The 21,525-nt window shown below is 37.3% G+C and overlaps 1 non-coding gene and 1 pseudogene across 1 annotated transcript; one reads left to right on the top strand and one right to left on the bottom strand.

Moving 5' to 3' along the window:
• The first annotated feature begins 8,359 nt into the window (after nt 1–8,359).
• LOC125607729 lies at nt 8,360–8,466 on the top strand. The gene has a single exon (XR_007338799.1). It is a non-coding gene; the product is annotated as a small nucleolar RNA R71 (small nucleolar RNA).
• An 8,221-nt stretch (nt 8,467–16,687) lies between these two features.
• On the bottom strand, nt 16,688–19,004 carry LOC106389793 (annotated as a pseudogene).
• Between the last annotated feature and the right edge of the window lie 2,521 nt (nt 19,005–21,525).

Genomic DNA, 21,525 nt, shown 5'->3' with positions numbered 1-21,525 from the left:
CTTAGGGTCAATAATCGGATGTTACTTGCAGAACTGAACAACTATTCAAGTGCGATGAAATGCGATCTAGAACTCAGATCACTCAGCTGGAACAACTCACTATCGTGATCTTGATCCCTATGCGAGTCGGTCTTGAATCCTAAGCTCTCGCTTGGAACAAGACGCGAAAGCAAGCTTTAGATGCGAGATCTGATTAGTTCACTTAATACCCTAATATCTACTCTCGCTGATTAGGGATACTAAGCTCATTCAATATATGTCGACTTATCTCCTAACGGTTAGCTAGAGGATTAAATCATAGATCCGACATTAAGTGATCAGTTCAATGCAGGCAGTAAGATCAATATGAATGAAGATAGTTGAGATCACTTATTTGTGTTCAGTTCATGCGGCTAACACCCTACAACCCTAAGCAAGCTTTGCCTACTACTCAATCATTAAGCAGGATGACACAAACAAGATTTCTGAATAATACTGCATATAAAATAAGTAAAAAGACAAAGGGTTCAGGGAAATCTTCTCGTGAGAATGAGAGATGGAGCCTTCTCCCTTACAAGTTGCGTAGAATCCAAAAAGCAATTTAGGTTTCTTTGTAAAAACCAGTGTAATCTTAAGAAAACGATAGCCTCCCCTTTTTATAGGGGGGCGCTGGTGATAGGGGAATAAGAGAAAGAGAAAGTCGAAAACTAGGGCAAACTCCAGAATAGGAAGTTTCCTTAACGATCGGGAACAGTCTAATGCTTGATCTCTTCTGGAGCAACCCTTGGGTTGTTCTAAATGACTGTTCCATGTTGAATCCTTCAAAACAGCATCTGACTTCCTGAAACTCTCTCCTTTACTCTTTCACCTGTTCCCAACCTGGAATGATGTAAATTAAACACGAATTAGGACTGAAAATGAGCTCAAAGTGCACATGTATTGGTATTAAAAACACCACATATCAAGTTCCTATTCTTCCATATAGACCAAATGATCCAAGGTCCACTTTTTCTGATATGTTCAAGAAAAAAAGGTTGCTCCTTGTCTTTAAAACATAGTAAATGTTGGAGTAGATAGAGGAGGGGTCAAAACCTTCTTGAGGATGGGGGAAGTTGCTGTTTGCCCATGTTTGTCTCGCAATGGTACAAGAAAATAGGACGTGATTAATTGATTCACCTTCCAATCCACAAATCTGGCACCGTGTATCTATTTTTATACCACGATCTATAAGATTATCAGCTACAGATAAAGCTCCACTGATAGCTTTCCATAGAAAGATCTTGATTTTTGGTTCAGTTTTGAGAGACCAAATACAATCCTTGATACCATTTAAAGATGGTCGCAAACCACTAGCAATAAAAGATTCTTTGCTGGCTTCCTTCTCAGCAAAACAATAACCAGACCTTACAGAGTAATCTCCAGATCGAAAATGATTCCAAATGAAGAAATCTAGAGAAGTTATAACTGGCTTTATCTTGAGAATAATATCTATATCTTTAGGATAGAAGAGGTCATTCAGAAAAAAGAGGTTCCAGTGATGAGTGTTATCTAAGGAGGGTTACTTACTCTAAGATTTAGGTCAACCAAAATATTCTTCATTAGAGGTATGCGCATCCTATCACCATCTACAAGCCAACGGGTTGATCAGACTGATAGAGATTTACCATCCCCTACCATGTGTCTTAATCCCTTTACCAATAGCTCTCTACCATAGAGAATACTTCTCCAAGCAAAAGAAGGTCTAGAGCCTAAAGGAGCAGATAAAAATTCATTCTCCGAAAAATATCTGTTCTTTAAAAATCTGCTTAGTAAGGAAGTATGAGATGAGAGGATTCACCAAACTTGATTGGCAAGCAGAGCGTGATTAAAGATTTCAATTTCTTTGAAACCCATTCCACCTCATTCTTTAGGAATACATAGCTTGTCCCAACTGAGCCAGTGTACTTTACCTTTGTCTTCATGAGAGCTCCACCAAAAAGCCGACATGGCTGAAGTTAGATTCTTACATGTTGTTTTTGGGAGTCTGAAACAACTCATAGCGTGAATAGGCATGGTTAGAGCTATTGATTTCAAAATAATTTCCTTCCCTGCCTGAGAGAGAAACTTAGAATACCAACCAGACATTCTTCCCTTCATCTTGTCTTGGATGTAATTAAGCAACTCAACTTTAGAACCACTAAAGCATTCAGGAAGGCCTAAGTAAGATCCAGCTCCACCTTCTGAGTAGATACCCAATGTAGCTTGAATTTGTTCTTTCAAACACTGATCAATATTTTTCCCAAACGTAGAGACGACTTTGCAAGATTAATGATCTGTCATGTGGCTTCTTCATATTTGTTGAAAACCTCTTGAAAAGCAAGATATTGAGCCAAGTCTGCCTTAAAGAGAAACAGACTGTCGTCTGCAAAAAACAAATGGTGAATCTGTGGCCCATCACTGGAGAACTGAATACCTTGCAAAGATCCATTGTCTGAAGCTTTATTGAGCAGGTGAGTAAAACCTTCAGCACATAGACAAATAAGAAAGGAGATATCGGATCACCTTGTCTTAAGCCTCGTTCCGGAGAGATGGAACCATAGGATTGGCCATTGAGAAGAACATAATACTTTACCGTTGATACACAGGCCATGATCCAAGAAATCCATTTGCCATCAAATCCAAGAGATGACAAAATCGCCTCTAAATAGTTCCACTCGACTCTATCAAAAGCTTTTGACATATCCGTTTTCGCAGCCATAAAATTCCGAGAAATATAATCATGTGTACGCAGACAATGAACCGCTTCATGAGCCAATATAATGTTATCAGATATAAGCCTCTCTGAGACAAATGCAGAGTGTGAAGACGAGACTATGTCAGGGAGACAAGCTTTAAGTCTTGAGGCAAGGATCTTCGAGATTGTCTTGTACATTACCGAGCAGAGACTGATAGGACGAAGGTCAGTCATTAGAGAGGCATTAGACTTCTTAGGAATTAGACATATTTATGTGTAGTTCCATTCAGAAGGCATAATACCAGAATCAAAAAAAGATAGAACTTCTCTTGTTAGCTGATCACCAACAATGTCCCAGTAAGATTGAAAGAAAAAACCAGACATCCCATCCGCACCTGGAGCACTATCTGGCTTGATAGAAAAAACTGCATCCTTAACGTCTTCAGGAGTTACTTTTTGAGTAAGATAGTGATTCATTTTTTCTAATACTCTAGGCGAGAGATCTCTTTACATGAGTCCATAATCTTCAGAGTTTGAAGATTAAAAAAGATCTTTGAAATATTGAATGGCGACTTGACCTTTAGAAGCTTCAGACCTTTGTATGTTGCCATTCTTATCAGAGAGTTTGACGATTGTGTTCTTTGCCCTATCAATCTTAACCGCTACATGAAACACCTTGGTATTACCATTGCCATACAAAATCCAATCATCTTTACTTTTTTTGTTTCCAAAAGTTCTCCTAATCTCTATAAGCCAATATAAGATCTTTCTTGAGGCTTTCCATCTTGAGAGTTGAGGGATTAGAAGAGGATTGTACTTGTTCAAGTTCATCTTGAAGTTTGATAATCCTTACTTGAGAGTTAGCAGAATTCTCCTTTTTCCATTGACTGAGTGCTTTCCTTCACTGGTGAAGACGAGAAGAAACCAAAGAGGAGGCGAAACAAACTGGATTGTTCCAAGCCATTTGAATAGCTTCTTTGACCAACTGATATTACGTGTATACGCACACCAAATAACCTAATGTGCACACTACCACAATCGAATGGTATGTCGATGTAGCACTTTAGGATCGAATCCACAGAGACCAACGGTTACACTTTATCTTTATGGGATCAATATCAAGCTAAAACAATATGGGGGTTTTAAGATTTGAGGGTTTCGTAGAAACAAGTAACAAGATTAATTAAATAATTAAGATAATTAAAAATGCTAGCCTATGGTGGTTTGATCGGGTGTTAAGCAAGTGTGAGCCAAACAATTATTCAAGTTCGATTAAAGACCAGTCTAGAACTCGGATCACTCAAGTAGAACAGTCCACTGTCGTGGTACTGCTCCCTATGCTGATCGATCTTGATACCTAAACTCTCGTTTGGATCAAGATGCGACAACAAGCAATAGAGATCAAGTCCGATAGGTTCACCAAACACCCTAATATCTACTTTCGCTGATTAGGGATGCTAGGCTCATTCATAACAGATCTAGCAACCTATTACACGGTTAATGAACAGGTTAAACCTAGAATCTAACATTAAGCGGCCAGATTAATGCAAGCATTAAGAACATATATGAATGAAGACAATCAATGGTTTCACTTATCTATGTTTAACTCACGGATCTAACACCCTAACACCCTAGACTAAGCAAGATGACTACTCAGCCATAGCTACTGAGAACACAAAGATAACAGATGAAGAAACAATGCTGAATCAATAAAATAAAAGAGATAGGGTTCAGGATTCTTCTCAAGAGTGTAGAGATCCTTCTTCCTTTACAATAAGCAAATCCAACAATGGAGTTTTTGGGTCTGGTTCCTCTCTGTAAACTAGCGTAGAATGATAAGAAAAAACAGAAAAAGAAGATATCTCAAAGCCACAGGCGGCTGGGAGAGAAAATAGAGAGATTAGGGCAAATCCCGAAATAAGTTGTAGTTTCCTTCAAAATCTCTGCCGCTGGAACACTCACTCGGAACAGTCACTCGGGTTGCTCCGCTATCCGGAACAGCCATCAAGACTGTTCTGCGTGAAAATCACCAAATTGCACTCTTTTCTGCCTCTATTGTTCCAGCTGGTCCATCTCCCATCCAATGCAACTCCAGACCTGTAATGACTCGAAAGGGACTAGGAAGACTCGATAAAGACTTGAAAACCAATTGAAAAGCATATATACAAGATGTATAAAACACCATATATCAATTCCTCCAGACTTAGATCCTTGTTTGTCCTCAAACAATGTCAAGTATCAAGAACAGGGAGAAATGTTTGAAAGTGTGGGAATTCTCCTATTCTCAGGAACCATACTTTAACCACGAATCTCTGAACCATACAAGCAGTAAAACTAGGACAACACACCCTTACCGGAACCCCACTGACTGCTGTTCAAGAATCGGCTCCATACTCTTCATCTCAAACCTGAAAAAAGCAACACTATCGAGACAGAACTCCCTACATTCATTTAAGAGTAGCGTGAGCTTCTCATCACAGGCATCATTCAGGGTAGACGGTCTAGGTGTGGAACAGGCTATTTAATGATGGAGTTAATAGTGTTTAGGGGCTACCATTTCATTGAAGAGGATGCAGGATATCACACAAAATGGCAAGAGAGGATAGATCCATTGATGTCTACAGCCTCTACTCGTTTTTGCTCTATCTGGTGCGACTGTTCTGATGACAGAACAGACAACTGATTGTTCTGCTTTCCACTTTCCTCTACACACTCTTCAATACTTGGTACCAACTTCTTGCTCGACCTTTCCAGTGGCTCCATGTTTCTTTTCTTTCTTCCCCTTCTCCATCACATTAATCTCGTTTTTTTTTTTTTTTTTGAAGACTGATATGGTGATGTGACGAAGAAAGAGGTAATACATGATCGTTCTGAGTGCCACTGGTGGTTCTGATTTCGCGACCATTCTGGTTCTCCACCCCTGCTCTTGCGCAGTTCATTGGTTATGGAGCGGTTGCTCCCTTAATCTGCTTGTTCTCCTTTCTGACATAATTTCTGCAGCAGTAACGAGTAGGAGGCTGCGTTGATCTTTTCCTCTCCGACCTTTTTGCACATATGTGCACATATGACACTGAAAAACAAATGCATGAAGGTGGAATAAAGGCTAAGGTGCAGGGTGGGAACTAGCTAAAGATGAGCTAGCCACTCAGGATCAGCAAGATGGATAAAAAGGATAAGAAGTCCTGAGTGTGTTCTCGTTTCCCTGATCTAATGCCCATAACAAGAAGAATTTCAGTTAAGATTAGGTTCAAGTAAGGTGGAGTTAAGTCTACCCAGTGTAACCTGATCGGCTGAGAACTTTTGGAGAATCAAGTGAGATATATCAGGGTGTTCCAGATCCACATGTGTGTCTTTTTTTCACTGCTAAGGTCACTGAATAAGATAACTAAAGCACGAGGTGGTCAGTGATCAACACATAATAAAATCCTAATTCCCACAAAATTTTTACTGACTCAATAAAAACTGACTCAAATTGACCCAAAAGAAAAACAAAAGAAAGAAACGAGTTAGTAAACGATGAAAAACCCTCCCCCAGACTTACTTCACAACGTCCCTGGTGTGAAAATAAATCAGAGAGAAGGAGTAAACAAAAATAATTTTTTTTTTTTTTTTTTGGGTCGAGATACTTACCTGGCGCAGAGCAGCCTGACAAAGCAAGACGCGGTTGCTCCGGTAAAGGATGCTCTGGAATGAGAGCAACCAGCTGCTTGCTCCAGTCAAGGGTCTCGGATTTTCTGATTTATGACCTGAGACTCAACAAACTAAAAACAAAAATAAGTAAAAAGAAAATTCTAATGTTAATGACACTTACCAGTGGGTTGCCTCCCACCAAGCGCTTGGTTTAAGTCTCTAGCTTGACTTGGTGACTGGGATCAGTCGGGTTGAGCAGGAGGGCCTGTTCCAAAACAAGCTCCACAATCAGACATGTTCAGCTTCAAAACTCTGCTCAGCAACCCTTTCACAGCAGCGTCCCCTTTCTCCTTCAGCTCATGTGTGAGAATGGCTCTGACTTTAGAGAACGGTTTGGAGGTACCCTTGCACTTTACCTCATACTTAATGGAGTTCTCATCACACTTGAGAGGTATCAAATTCATTGTAGGATCTCCCTTGACCCTTTTCTTCTGGACTTTCTGTTTCACCCTTGAATTCCCTCTGAATTTAGTATGATAAGTGCTAGGATCTTCATCAGAAAACAGCCTGCTCTCACCCTTATCACCATGCTCCTTCTCTGGAACAACCTTCAGCTTTTCTACATCAAACACTGAGATGCAAGAGGCATGTGATGAGGAAGATCTGGTGGGTACAGCCTTGTAGAAAACTTTCTTGTTGATGTTGGAGAAGCAGACTCTCTTGTTGCGCATATCGATGGTTGCTCCAACAGTAGCCATGAATGTCCTTCCAAATATCAAAGGCATCTCATGATCCTTGTTCATCTCAACAACTTGAAACTCAGCACGAACAATGCATTCCCTTACTTGAACATGAAGGCTGCGGATGGTTCCATATGGGACTGCTCTGGAAGAGTTTGCAAAGGTCAGGGTCAGCTGAGAACGCTCAACATCAGCAATACCCAAATCGTCTACAATAGCCTTTGAGACGAGATTCACACAAGAACCAGAGTCACAAAGAGCATCCTTGAAGGTTGTTCCTGCGATGGAACATGGGAAAACAAACTTTCCAGGATCATCAACCTTAGGCAATACCTTCAGTGCTGGTGTAGACAGTGCTTTGGTATAGAGGACCTTGATCTCCTCTTGAGTCTCTCTACAGTATTTAAAGAACTGGAGCAATGGACGAATCTGCAGAGCATCTTCGAATGCAAGTTCTTTAGGAAGCCTTCTCACCATCTTGTTAAAACCTATCAGCTGCTCTTCACTAATGGGATCCATCAGATGTCTAGGTGGAATTGGATAGGGAACCTTAGGAACATAGACTCGCACTGGTGGAGTTTCAGCAGATTTGTCGGGAGCAGTTACTGCAGAGCTAGTAGGTTGCTCTGCTCTCTCTTCTGCGCCTGGAACAGTCTCAGCAAACGGCTGTTCTATTGCATTACAGTGTTCAGTCCTAGGATTTTTATCAGTTCTTCCAGGGAGCGTCTCTTGTTGCCTCTTGACACTCTCAACTGTTTGAGCAAGCTGAACATCGATCTTTCTCATATGGATTGCAAGATTGTCATACTTGTTATTCAGCTCAGTGAACATGTTGCCCATCCTGGTATCCATTTCTGTGGTTACCTGATTCAACGCCTTGGACTGACCCTGCAACAATTGTTGCATCATCATACCCAGACCCTTCAGCTCATCTGGTTGATTGTTCCCGTTAGCTGGAACAGCTTGCTGATTGCTCTGCGGTTGTCGCTTGTTCTGGTTCTGAATATGCCCAGCTGTAGCTTGCTCCATGCTGAAAACGTGCCCTTGGTTGTTTTTCAGTAGCTGATCAACCTTGGCAGTCAGCTCATCCATTTTCTGGGCGTCAGAACTGTTCCCTTTCATGGAGCAATCACTCTCCTCTTTCTTATTAGCTGAGCTAGCAGCCATGTTCTCAATCAGCTTAAATGCTCCAGCAGTGGTTTGAGTCATGAAATCTCCATTGCTCGCAGAGTTTAGAGCACCTTGGTATTTCCAGTCCATTTCATCATAGAAAATATCCAGGAGATAATCATCATCAAATCCATGGTGAGGACATTCTCTGCGATAGTCATTGAAGCGCTCCCATGCATCGCAGAAAGGCTCATCAGTGAGCTGTTTGAAGGAGGTGATCTTGTTCCTCAATGCAGCTGTTCTCGCCTTAGAGTAGAAATAACTGAGAAACGCTGATCGGACCTGTTCCCATGAAGTGAGAGAGCCGGTAAGGAGAGAGTTCAACCACCGTGCAGCTTTTCCATCAAGAGAGAATGGGAATAACATGCACCTGATGTAATCTGGTGGAACACCATTAGCGCGAGTGAAACTACAGACTTTTTCGAAGCTCTCAATATGCTCCATTGGAATTTCTGTAGAGAGACCAGAGAACATTTTTCTCTGTACTAGACCGATCAAAGCAGGCTTGATCTCGAAGTCCTGCCTGGTGCAGAGTGGAGGAACAATGGCAGAACGCGTAGTAGGGATGTTACGCGGAAGGTTTCTCTGCCCGATTGGAACAGTCTGCGCCTGTTGTTCCTGCTGCGCGAGAGCAGCCTGTTCAGCAGCATCCTGCTGAGCTTGGATGGTCTGCTGCATTTGTTGCATCTGCTGCTGCATGAGTGCCATAGCCGCAGCGAGATCATCCTGATTGGCGTGATCACCCATAGTGGTGTCGGTTTGCCTTGGCTGTTGACGATTTGTTCTTTCTAACCTTGCTAGCTCCTGGTTGGTAAATGTAACTAACTCTCTTTGTGCGTTTCTTCGAGTATGTCTACTGGTCATGCACCTGGAACATTAGCTGCAACAAAAAAGATAAGGCAAGTTAGAGGTCTTAGACTAAATAAATAACCGAAAAATAAAGGTAAAAAGATGGTCCCCCGCAACGGCGCCAATTTGATATTACGTGTATACGCACACCAAATAACCTAATGTGCACACTACCACAATCGAATGGTATGTCGATGTAGCACTTTAGGATCGAATCCACAGAGACCAACGGTTACACTTTATCTTTATGGGATCAATATCAAGCTAAAACAATATGGGGGTTTTAAGATTTGAGGGTTTCGTAGAAACAAGTAACAAGATTAATTAAAGAATTCAGATAATTAAAAATGCTAGCCTAGGGTGGTTTGATCGGGTGTTAAGCAAGTGTGAGCCAAACAATTATTCAAGTTCGATTAAAGACCAGTCTAGAACTCGGATCACTCAAGTAGAACAGTCCACTGTCGTGGTACTGCTCCCTATGCTGATCGATCTTGATACCTAAACTTTCGTTTGGATCAAGATGCGACAGCAAGCAATAGAGATCAAGTCCGATAGGTTCACCAAACACCCTAATATCTACTTTCGCTGATTATGGATGCTAGGCTCATTCATAACAGATCTAGCAACCTATTACACGGTTAATGAACAGGTTAAACCTAGAATCTAACATTAAGCGGCCAGATTAATGCAAGCATTAAGAACATATATGAATGAAGACAATCAATGGTTTCACTTATCTATGTTTAACTCACGGATCTAACACCCTAACACCCTAGACTAAGCAAGATGACTACTCAGCCATAGCTACTGAGAACACAGAGATAACAGATGAAGAAAACATGCTGAATCAATAAAATAAAAGAGATAGGGTTCAGGATTCTTCTCAAGAGTGTAGAGATCCTTCTCCCTTTACAATAAGCAAATCCAACAATGGAATTTTTGGGTCTAGTTCCTCTCTGTAAACTAGCGTAGAATGATAAGAAAAAACAGAAAAAGAAGATATCTCAAAGCCACAGGCGGCTGGGAGAGAAAATAGAGAGATTAGGGCAAATCCCGAAATAAGTTGTAGTTTCCTTCAAAATCTCTGCCGCTGGAACACTCACTCGGAACAGTCACTCGGGTTGCTCCGCTATCCGGAACAGCCATCAAGACTGTTCTGCGTGAAAATCACCAAATTGCACTGTTTTCTGCCTCTATTGTTCCAGCTGGTCCATCTCCCATCCAATGCAACTCCAGACCTGTAATGACTCGAAAGGGACTAGGAAGACTCGATAAAGACTTGAAAACCAATTAAAAAGCATATATACAAGATGTATAAAACACCAAATATCACCAACAGCTTATGAAGCATTCTTTTATCAAATCGAAAGGAACCTTTATAAGTATCTTGTGAGGACATGAGTTTAATCACTACATGCCGATGATCTGATCCTCTCTTAGCTAGAAAGGCTTGATTTGAAGCTGAAAATTACTTGAACCATTCAATGTTACCAAAAGCTCTATCTAGCTTACTTTGAATCCAAAGATTACCTCTTTTTCCTCCCCAAGTAAGATTGTTTCCTGTGTCGGGAAGTTCAGTCATTTTACAAGCATCTATCATAGAAGCAAAAGGTATAAAGGAATTGTCACTTCTGCGAGGACCTCCAGTCTTCTCCGAGTTATTTAAAATCTCGTTAAAATCGCCTACTATGCACCAACTGCTCTTACGATTTACTCCGAAACGGGAAAGACGCTCCCAAACAATATGACGAAGACTAATAATAGGATTTCCATAAACGCAAGACAAGTAGAACTGCTTATCTTCATATAATATTTGTACATCCAAAAGGTTCTTGTCTGCATACAAGATATGAACATCTACACTGTTTTTCCAAAAAAAAGCAAGACCACCAGCAGTATTTACAGGGTCTACAGTGTACAAACGATCATAGCCTAGCCCAACTTATAAGATCTACTAAAGTATTCCGATGATTCATTGTTTCCATAAGAAAAAGGATCTCAGGGAAGTACGTCGTAACTCTATGAGTCTTTGGATTGTCAGTTCCTGAGGACGTCCCCCTCCCCGACAATTCCAGCTGATGATAGACATATTAAGCGTTGGAAGGTTTCTCCCGTGGGACCATCAATGATGCATTGCTCTTAGCATCCTTGGATTCACCCTCTAAATCACCTTCAGCCTTTAGTTTCTTCTGTACTTTCCTTTCCGTGGGAACTTTGTCTTCAACGGTCTTTGAACCTTCTTGGATAGTCTTCTGAGATTTGTTAATTTTCCTGTATCTCCCTGGTGTTCTCTTGACTTTTGGTTGAACTCCAGATGCCTTCCCTGAACCTTCCGCTACTATCGCCTTGGAAGAGAAGATCATGGGTTGGCTTATTTGCTGAACCATGGAGCCTGGAGGAGCTTGTAACGTCAACGGTAGAAGACATTTGTGGTTGGATTGATCAGAGATTTCTCCACTGATATTGCTTATGCCATTAGCTTAGGTTGAGAGCTCGCGAGGTGAGGTTGAAACCCCTGATTATTTTCATCATAATCAAACACGACACTTTTTCCCTTATTTAGATCAGTTGTAAAGATAGGAGGAGGGATTAGTTGGAGAATTGTCTTCTGAGAGGTGAAGTTCTGTTCTGCTTCTTTAACAAAGGAGATAACCCTTTGCTCACGAACATGTCTATCTTCTTTACAAGAAGCAAGAAGATAATTACGCATTTCTTCTAGTATCTCCGGAACAATATGAGGCCGACCCGAGATATGATGAATTCCTAATTGATCTTCCTTTAAGACACTATAAAGCGGATCATTTTCAGACAGAACTAAAGGGGCTTGAGGAAGCTGATAAGGACATGTAACTAGAAGATGGAGCATTGGAGCTTTGTGCATTCGCCAGAAAAGGACATCTCTCCTTTGCATGCGTTAGTCTTTGACAATAGTAACATCGCTTCTGCACTCTTTCATAGTAATAGTAGATAATGGTTTGACCACCACCTGAGAGATTCAACACTCTTGATTTCTTCAGAGGTTTTGAGACATGAAAGCGTATCTTAACTCAGACATAGTCTTGGGTTCTTAGCTTCTCAGGATCGAAAGCAACTTCTTCTACATGACCAACAAAATTACTGAGGTCCGGGATAGCAATCCTGGTGTAATGATTGACAGGAATGTTACTGATTCTAACCCAGATTGATACATATTCAAGGTAGTCAGGAGGAGGTTTCGCGATCCATCTTTCAATGGCCAATCCCCAATCATCAAAGGTCTGAAAGCCTTTATCTAAAACTTCCTGGAGATCATGTTCATTGTTGAAGACAAACTGAAATCTTTCTTTTATTAAAGCAAACCCACAGACTCGATCTGATTTTTGCCATTTCCTTGGTAGATCAAAGATCAGTTATGAGGTCGTTTCCCCAGTCATCCCTATTTTTTGTTTTTTTTTCTCAGCATTATTTATATACTTCTGTTCGTTGGGTTAAGAGGACTCTGTTAAATTTGACAGTAAGATGGACTGATTGAGTACCCAACCAATCATATTGTTTAGTGATATCTCTTAGGCCATCTCCAACAAGGCATCAAAACATCAAATTTCGTGTGATTTCATCTCTAACATTCCACTAAATTTGACACCATTCCACTAAATTTGACACCATCCCACCAAATTTGGTGTAATGTGAATAGTGTTACACCAAATTTGGTGTAACACAATTCATCATACAAAATTTTTAAAATACATATTTTAATATGTTTCATTTAAAAATATAGTTTAATTACTATCAAATTTGTAATTAAATATAAATATATTGTATTATTTTTATTTTAAATTTATTTTCACATGTGATGTAATAATATTCATCACACAAAATTTCTAAAATACGTTTTAATATGTTTCATTTAATAATATAGATCAATTACTATCACATTTGTAATTAAACATAAATAATATTATATTATTTGTATTTTTAATTTATTTTCATATAATTAAAAATTTAATTTTTATTTTTATTTTATTATTATATTCAAATTAAATTCGTAAACAACTATTATTATTTATCACTTACAAATAATAAAATATAAATATAATCTAGATGTAACAAAATTATTATTTATCAATTACAAAGAATAGAAATATAAAAGTTTTAAAACTGAAAACATCAAATAATATTTAATATTGCTTTTGGTGTAAGATTTTGTGTTATTATTGGAGATGACAAAAAAAATTAACACTAAAACACCAAATTTAATGTAATTCCAACACTAAATTTGGTGTCATTGTTGGAGATGTTCTTAGACTCAATTTTGGCTATTATTGGTTGTATAGTACTTATGTACCACAAAAGTGATTACTGAAACGTAACTAAAAACAAAACGATATATATATCATGCACATAATCATCTACTTACGTAAGAGATTTTGAGATGTTGTGTGAGGATATGCATGCGTATGTCTTTGTAGTTATGTATAATTGAACAATCACAATCCACAAGAAAAAAACAATCACATCCACAAAAATAAAAAAAAATTACTTTACTTTCTCTTTTATTTAAAAGAGCAATATTAAAAACAGCAATATAAGTCTGTAATTTTGGAATATAACCAGAAGATAAAATCTAGAAATAATACAAAATATACTTAAGCAGTTATATAAATAATTCGACATAGATTACATACCGTATATAGTTTCTTAATAAATATTAAATATGTTAATTTACATTTCATCCATCTCTTTAAGAGATTCTAGATAGTATATATTTATATAGTTGAACAATCACAATCTATTGAAGAATTTTCAAAATTACTTTGTTTTCTCTATGATAAAGTAAGTATTACTATAAAAAAGATAATAACCAAAATGTACGATTTACACTTTTAATAAACTACCATTTTAAAAAATTTAAGTATAACCATCAAATAGTCATATATAATGTTCTAGAGTTAGAAGATAAATTCCAGAGGATAAAAAATTGCATAAACAAAATCCAAGTTTAAATTAATTATATATATTGCACTTTAATTTATTTACTAATTCTGTTAATAAATACGTCTCAACTCAACCGTTTTTTTTGGTGAACCTTTAGACTCATCTTTTGTCATTGAATTCACTTTTTTTTTATTGAACTCACTTTTATTACAACCACTTCATAAAAATTTAAAAAGTTCCAATTAATCTTTGAAATGATCACATACATTTTTGTATATGATATTTGATATATATATATATTGACATATTACTATAAGTTAATTTTCAACAAATTATTATGTTTAATTTAAACTGTACTAATCAATCAGGTTTCACTGTTAAAATTTTAGATGATTTATCTAAAAATCAAATACACCTTCGTAATAAAGATAATCAAAAAAATCTCCCATGAACCATCATATTTTTGAACAATATATATGTTTTTCTCAATAAAATATGGTTTCTATTTTAATTTGGAAATAAATAAAGGAGAAAGAATTTTAGGCAAAGGAAAATAAATATAAAAAGAAAAGATAACCATTTAAAAAAAAAAAAACCAACACAACTGTCGTAAGACTTGTTAAATTAATTATTCCATTTAAAGTATAAGCTGCCTAAATTGTTCATGAATTTGTTCTCAGCATTTGTACTTCGAAAATATACCATTTTTAATCTTCCTCTAATTTATAACACTGATGCTCCTTGATTAGCTTATCTCTCTTCTTCTCATGCTACTCAGTTATCATTGGATAATTAAACGCAAACACTATTTTCCTTATATTTTTCTTAAGCAATTCAACGATATTTACGCATCAAATATTTTTTACCTTAAAAAAAAATATATTCCTAGTATTAATTTATAAGTTCATTTCCATTAGAAGTATTTTACTAGAGTTTTGTGAACTAGAAAAATATAATCTAAAATAAGAGAGAGTAAAAATATATATCTCTAATGATTTTTTAAAAAAAATCTTGGTGAAAAACCATAGAAACACTATTCTCTTTAGAAGTGATGTAATTTTAGTTTTTAAATAAAACTCATTTCTCAAAATAGTTATATTGTTTTTTCTGTTTGAGAACTCTCTGTGCAATGGGGATTGTTCTAATATCTGAAATCTAACGCAAAATGTTTCAAATATTAGCATGTGGCAATCCTAATGTTTTGGGTTCTATACCAACAACTAAGCCATACGTCCATTGATATGAACAGTCAAGTCAACTGTAAAAAAATGTTGTAGACAAACCAATCACATATTTGCATGAACAAATTTTTTTTTACAGATGGAGGCTTCAGCTGCTTCTGATTCCTTCACAGGCTCTACTGGTTTACTCTGCATCTTCCTCCTCCCTCTTGTCCAAAAACGCAGCAATCTCTTCGCTCTTACGGAAAGCAAGCACAAACGGATTCGTGGCTCTGTAAGCACAATTTCTTGACTAAGCGTTTCATCAAACTTACCATTATCCAGCAAAATAATTCTATTAGATCTAATGTAATATCCTCCTCTTTCATAGTTAAAGTAACATGTCCTCTCGCTATCCTCAGCACACGAACCTTAACCTCTTATCGAGCTTGCAACGAAGAGCCGCCACCCATCATCTGCTTCCTCATTCGTCGGTAAACGCTCCTGACCTGGTCAAGTTCTTCACAGTTCCATCTAACATCTGACCTTTTGCATACTTTGAGCTGAACCCATCTCCTTTCGAAGCGTTCCTTTTCCTTTCACTGGGAGGAGGAGCGTTATTCTCATGCATAGTGAGGGAGATGCGTTTGGTCTCAACGTCAGCTTCCACAAACGTTACTTTCACCTCTTGTTCAATCGCGACATCTTTGACAAAGTTGTCACTAAACTGAGGGACGTGGACTAGTCCGTCGGTGAAGTCGACGAAAGCGCCAAAGGGCTGGCTGGATGGCTCGTACTTTCCTGGTGAAGGTAGCACCAGAAACAAGCTCCTCGTTCTTAACTGAAGGCACTTCGCTCTTGACTGACATGTTGCAGCAACAGGAAGAGAATCTTGCTTCTCTACTACGATGAGGATACAACATAAAATGACAGTTTAAGCCAAGTGGAAAGAGGCAGGAGGAGTCTCTGAGTTGATTGTTTCCTAGCATTGCGTGAGAAACAACATTTGATGTAAAAATCATTCTTCTTGACACTAAAAGTGGCTCCAGGAATGAGCCAGGCTTTGCTGATAGAAGAGGCAGTAACGTAATCGTAGCCATCTTTTCACTTGTGGCTTAAAAACAGTCACCTACACATAAGGCCACTCTTTTCATTGCAGTGTCTAAGTAAACAACTCTCATCTTGCATTAAAAGAAACACCATTTACGCACAACTAAAAAAAAGAGAGCTACCTTTTTAGTTCCCCTTGCTCTGCCAAAACTCTCCCATCTCCTTTGTTCTTTGTTTTTGATGTTTTTTTTCCGCTCTATTGTTCGTGGATAGAAGAGATAAGAATCGGCTCCAGCTCAGCTGAGTCGATTGTAAATATGGGCTTGCTGATAAAGAGTGAAAGCAAGTATAAACTGCTAATAAATCAGAATCCGAGCAGGCTGTTTATCAAGGGGGCAGAGATGACGTTGTTCAACATTATAGTACCAAGAGTTTTGGCTTTTGACTCTCCCAAGTTGTATTCACTTCTTTTTCAGATCATAAATGGAAATGAAGAACTGTTATTATGAAGGAAACCAGATGGTAATAGTTTACATAACCAGAAAGATCCTACGCAGAAGCAAAATGTATAAAGCAAACTGTGGAGGATGATGATGATGATGATCCTTCAGGGATGCCTTCTTTCTTCTTGAACATAACCTTCTCCTTTGCTTTCTTGAAATCCGGATGCGTCACCTGAACACACCACAACCAAACATTAGATTCCATGACCCCAAGTGTGTACGGGTAAACCAAATGGTTCAGAGTCTTTTTTTACCTTCATACGGAGACCAGCCTCAGTGCAAATAGCCTTTATATCAGCACCTGAGAACTCGTCTTTTGTCATCACAAACTCTTCCAAGTTCACATCTTCCGAGAGTGTCATCTTTGATGTGTGTATCTATTTTCAAACAAAGACACAACCTCTTTCAATGAAACAAGACACTTTAGTGATTTGGTTTGTTTTTCTCAGCATAAATTAATTTACCTGGATGATACGTCTTCTCGTTTTGATATCTGGAAGTGGGAACTCGATTTTCCTATCAATACGTCCTGGTCGAAGTAGTGCTGGGTCAAGACTCTCGATTCTGTTTGTTGCAAGGATGACCTTTACGTCTCCCCTTCAATCAAACCCGTCAAGCTGGTTCAGAAGTTCCAACATAGTTCTTTGGATCTCACGCTCACCCCCTGAGTTGGGCATCATACCTGTTTTTATTTCAATCTTTAATCAGTTACTATCTATGATAAACAATAGGTTATAAGGATCATTTTAGTTTGACTTATCGCTTGGTACCAACAGCATCAATCTCATCGATGAAGACGATTGATGGTGAAAGGTCATCGGCAACTCTGAAAAGCTCCCTCACAAGCTTGGGACCATCTCTCAAATATTTCTGAATCAGTTCAGAACCAACAACTCTCAAAAATGTAGCTGATGTAGAATTCGCCACAACCAGAAGGGAAAACCAAGATAGAAAGAGCTCACTTCCACATGAACAAAACAATAAATAAGCCACCAAATTGCAGCAATGACATGTTTATGACCGAGAAAAACCAAAAAAAAAAAAAACACTAACTAAACCCAAGTGATTCAGAAGATCATCACACTAGCTAAGAGAACATTCAACCTATGATCTAATTTCTGAAACTTAGGTGATCAGCACAAAAGGTTTCACCTTTTCGTATCTTTCTACTTAGACCACAGCCTCAAAAGTTTTCTTAGATAGATAACAAGAAGAGCTATGTTGCAATCAGAGAAAATCTACTTCACTAGCGACCCTAAATGCATCTGAACTTAAATAGGTAACTAAGCTATAGTCCTAACAAATATTAATACTTGTTATATCCATAAGTAGAAAGGCAAACCTTAGGAAGCAGTGTCTTCCCAGTTCCAGGCTCACCATACAAAATCACACCCTTGGGAGGCTTAATACCAATATTTTCATACAACTCAGGATGCGTTAAAGGCAATTCAACAGCTTCCTTAATCTCCTGAATCTGAGCCTCTAAACCTCCAATGTCAGCATAAGACTCCAACGGAGCCTTCTCAACTTTCATCACCGACACCATCGGATCCACCTCATCGTGTAGAATCCCAACAACAGACAGAACCTAAAACACAAAACCCAATTCAACACATCTCATAACCACAACAAAGATTCAATCTTTAAACCCTAATCCACTTCACACAGGAAAAATCACAAGAGACAGAACTTAACCACAAAACCCAACTCAACACATCTCACAATCACACTAAAGATCCAATCTTTAAACCCCTAATTTCACAATACCTTAGTATGCATCAAAATCGAACACCCAGGCTCGAGCTGATCTTTATCAACAAAAGACAGTATCCCAACGTAATACTCAGGCCCAACAGAAGACGACACGATCGCGTGATTCTCATCAATCAACTCCTCTAGGTGACCAACGCTCATTGGCGTCCCTCTCAAATCATCGACCTTAGACCTATCTTCCTCAGCCTCTCCTGGTTCGCCACGAACTCTTCCTCCATCAAGAGATAGTCCTTGATCCGCTCCATTTTGAGCAGCCGGAGCTTGCATTTGGTGGAAGGAGTCACCTGCGCCGCTGCCTCGGGTTCTATTTGCTTCTGCTGCTTTCTTCCGACGCGGGACGGTGGAGCTGTCGGCTCGAATTTCTTCTCTTCTTTTCGTTGCCGTCGGGCTTGCGATCTCCTGGACGGTTCAAACCACCGGACGGTCCTTGACCCATGATTGATTGCTTCTCTCTTCGGTTTCTTCTCGAGAGAGCTTTGTTTTGGTTTCTCTTTGTACGGAGATTTCTGGCTTTGTGATGAAGAAATATTTTCTTTTGGGCTTAAGCCCCATTAAAGGACAAAATTGGGCTCTTTTAGATTGAAACTAACTAGCGATGTTAAATTGTCGGGCCGGACCCATTTATGTGTATCCAGATGACCATTTATTACCATAACCAAATAGAACCATTACCTGTTGGGCTGCCCATGAGCCCATTTAGTGTAAATAACAATTTATTAAGAAAACTCGATTTCGATAAAAGAAATACAATTTTCATGTTTCAAAAAGAAAACTAGATTTTGTGATTTTGGCAGAAAATTTTGATTTGTGGTTTTGACCTCAAAACGTGATTCTTTTTGGTTTTTGCGAAAGTGCAATTTTGCTATTCTGACGGGCAAACGGGATTTGCTGGTTTTGCAAGAAAACGTGATTTTACGGTTTTGGCGGGAAAATTGAATTTGTTGGTAAATGTAATTTTCCGGTTTTAGCGGGAAAACGTAATTTTATATTTTTGTGGAAAAACTAATTTTGTTGGTAAATGTAATTTTGCAGTTTTGGCAAAAAAACATGATTTTGCGGTTTTGGCAGGAATACATAATTTTATAGTTATGTGGGCAAACTAAATTTGTTGGCAAATGTAATATTGCGGGTTTGGCAGAAAAACACAATTTTGTGGTTTTTGGCGGAAAGCATAATTTTATATTTTTGTGTGAAAACACGATTTGTTTGAAAATGTTATTTGCGATTTTGGCGGGAAAAGACGATTTTACGGTTTTAGCTGGAAAAACACGATTTTGCGAAAACTCGATTTGTTGAAAAATGTAATTTTACGGTTTTGGCGGAAAAATACGATTTTGCGGTTTGGGCGGGAAAACATGATTTTGCGAGCATAAAAACATGATTTTACGGTTTTGACGGAAAAATGCGATTTTGCGGTACTGGTAAGAAATCTTAATTTTGTGGTTTTGGCAGGAAAACACGATTTTTTTTGTTATTTTGCCAAGAAAATGCGATTTTGCGATTTTGATAAAAAAACACACGATTTTCTTATTTCAGTAAGAAAATTGGATTTGTGGGAAATTGTATTTTGGCGGTTTTGTTTTTGAACCCTTAAAACATGTTTCTTAACCTGTAAAAACATGTTTAATATCGTCAGATGAATTGTGAAACCATGGTTGACGATATATATATAACCATATTGACATATCGATATGGTGAAAATAATGGTAAATAAACTTTTTCAAAAACTGTTTATGAAGTGTTCAAAAACTTTCCATATACAGCTCTAGAGAAGTTTAAAACCATTTATAACTTGTCATGTTTTTTTATTTATGATTTCAAGTAATTTTACTTATTTGTCATGTTCTAAATCAGTTTAGTTAATAATTTTGCTTATATAATTTGTAAAAGAATTCCATATTAACAACAGAATCTAATTTTACTTATTTTTAGTGTTTTAAATAATCTTAAGATACACTTATCTAAAAGTTTGTAATTGTATATATATGGTATTTTAATTTATGGGGTATTTGTTTACACATATATATAAAGTAACGCTTAACCAATAAATAATTATACATATAATAGCATATATGATATATTTAATAATAACAGATAGCTAAAATTTATTCATTTTGATCTGATAATTTATTATAAATTAATTTAATTAGCCAAAATAAAAGTATTTTAAAAATAAAAAGGATTCATATATAATTTTAATCATAATTTTTAATATTAATAAATAAAAATACATAATTAAATATTAATCAAATAAAAAACTGAGTTTTGTATAATGAAAAGGAAATATTCAGTGGATTCAAAATTTGTTTGTTATTAATGAATATAATGTATGTAGAGATTTTTCAAAACTATTTTGTAATATATTAGAGTTTCGAAAAAAATAAAAACAATAACAAATATATGTATATATATAGATATATATATACATTTTTTTGATGAAATTTCGTGCCATATATATAAATAATTCGTTGTTCTGAATGAGAATATAAACAATAATTTATCATAATATTAATTGATAATGTATGTTTGTATTAATAAATAATAAAATCCATACACCACAATCCACGAAAGAAAAGGAAAAAGAGAAAAAAGGAAGTACCTACTCATATATAAATTGAGTCAGAAGATATTAGTGGCGTCCAAAACGTAACTTAAAGTTTGAGGTTATTTATAGGGAAAACGTGCTATTTCTCCACGAGAAGTATTGTATCCTCCCATATGTCTCCTAAACTATGACTTCATCCTATATGTCTCCGAAATAAAAGTTCGAAAGCTATTTATCCATGAAAGTATATCATAACTCTTATATATCTCCGAAATAAAAGTTCGAAAGCCATAATCCCATAAAATTAAATTACTCGGTTTAAACCAATAAACTAAAACCGTTTTAGTTAATTAAAACAGTTTTAGATCAATAAAAACCCGGTTAAGATCAGATTAAATCAATCAAACCACAAATTATAAACCATGATCAGATCAATTAACCAAAACAGTTTCAGTTTATAGGTGTAGTCTGATCTTAACGAGGTCTTTATTGATCTAAA

Source organism: Brassica napus, chromosome A3 (genome assembly GCF_020379485.1).
Source record: "Brassica napus cultivar Da-Ae chromosome A3, Da-Ae, whole genome shotgun sequence".
Taxonomy (NCBI): Eukaryota; Viridiplantae; Streptophyta; class Magnoliopsida; order Brassicales; family Brassicaceae; genus Brassica; species Brassica napus.
The sequence above is the reverse complement of the archived record's forward strand: the minus strand, read 5'-3'. Positions and strand labels throughout refer to the sequence as shown.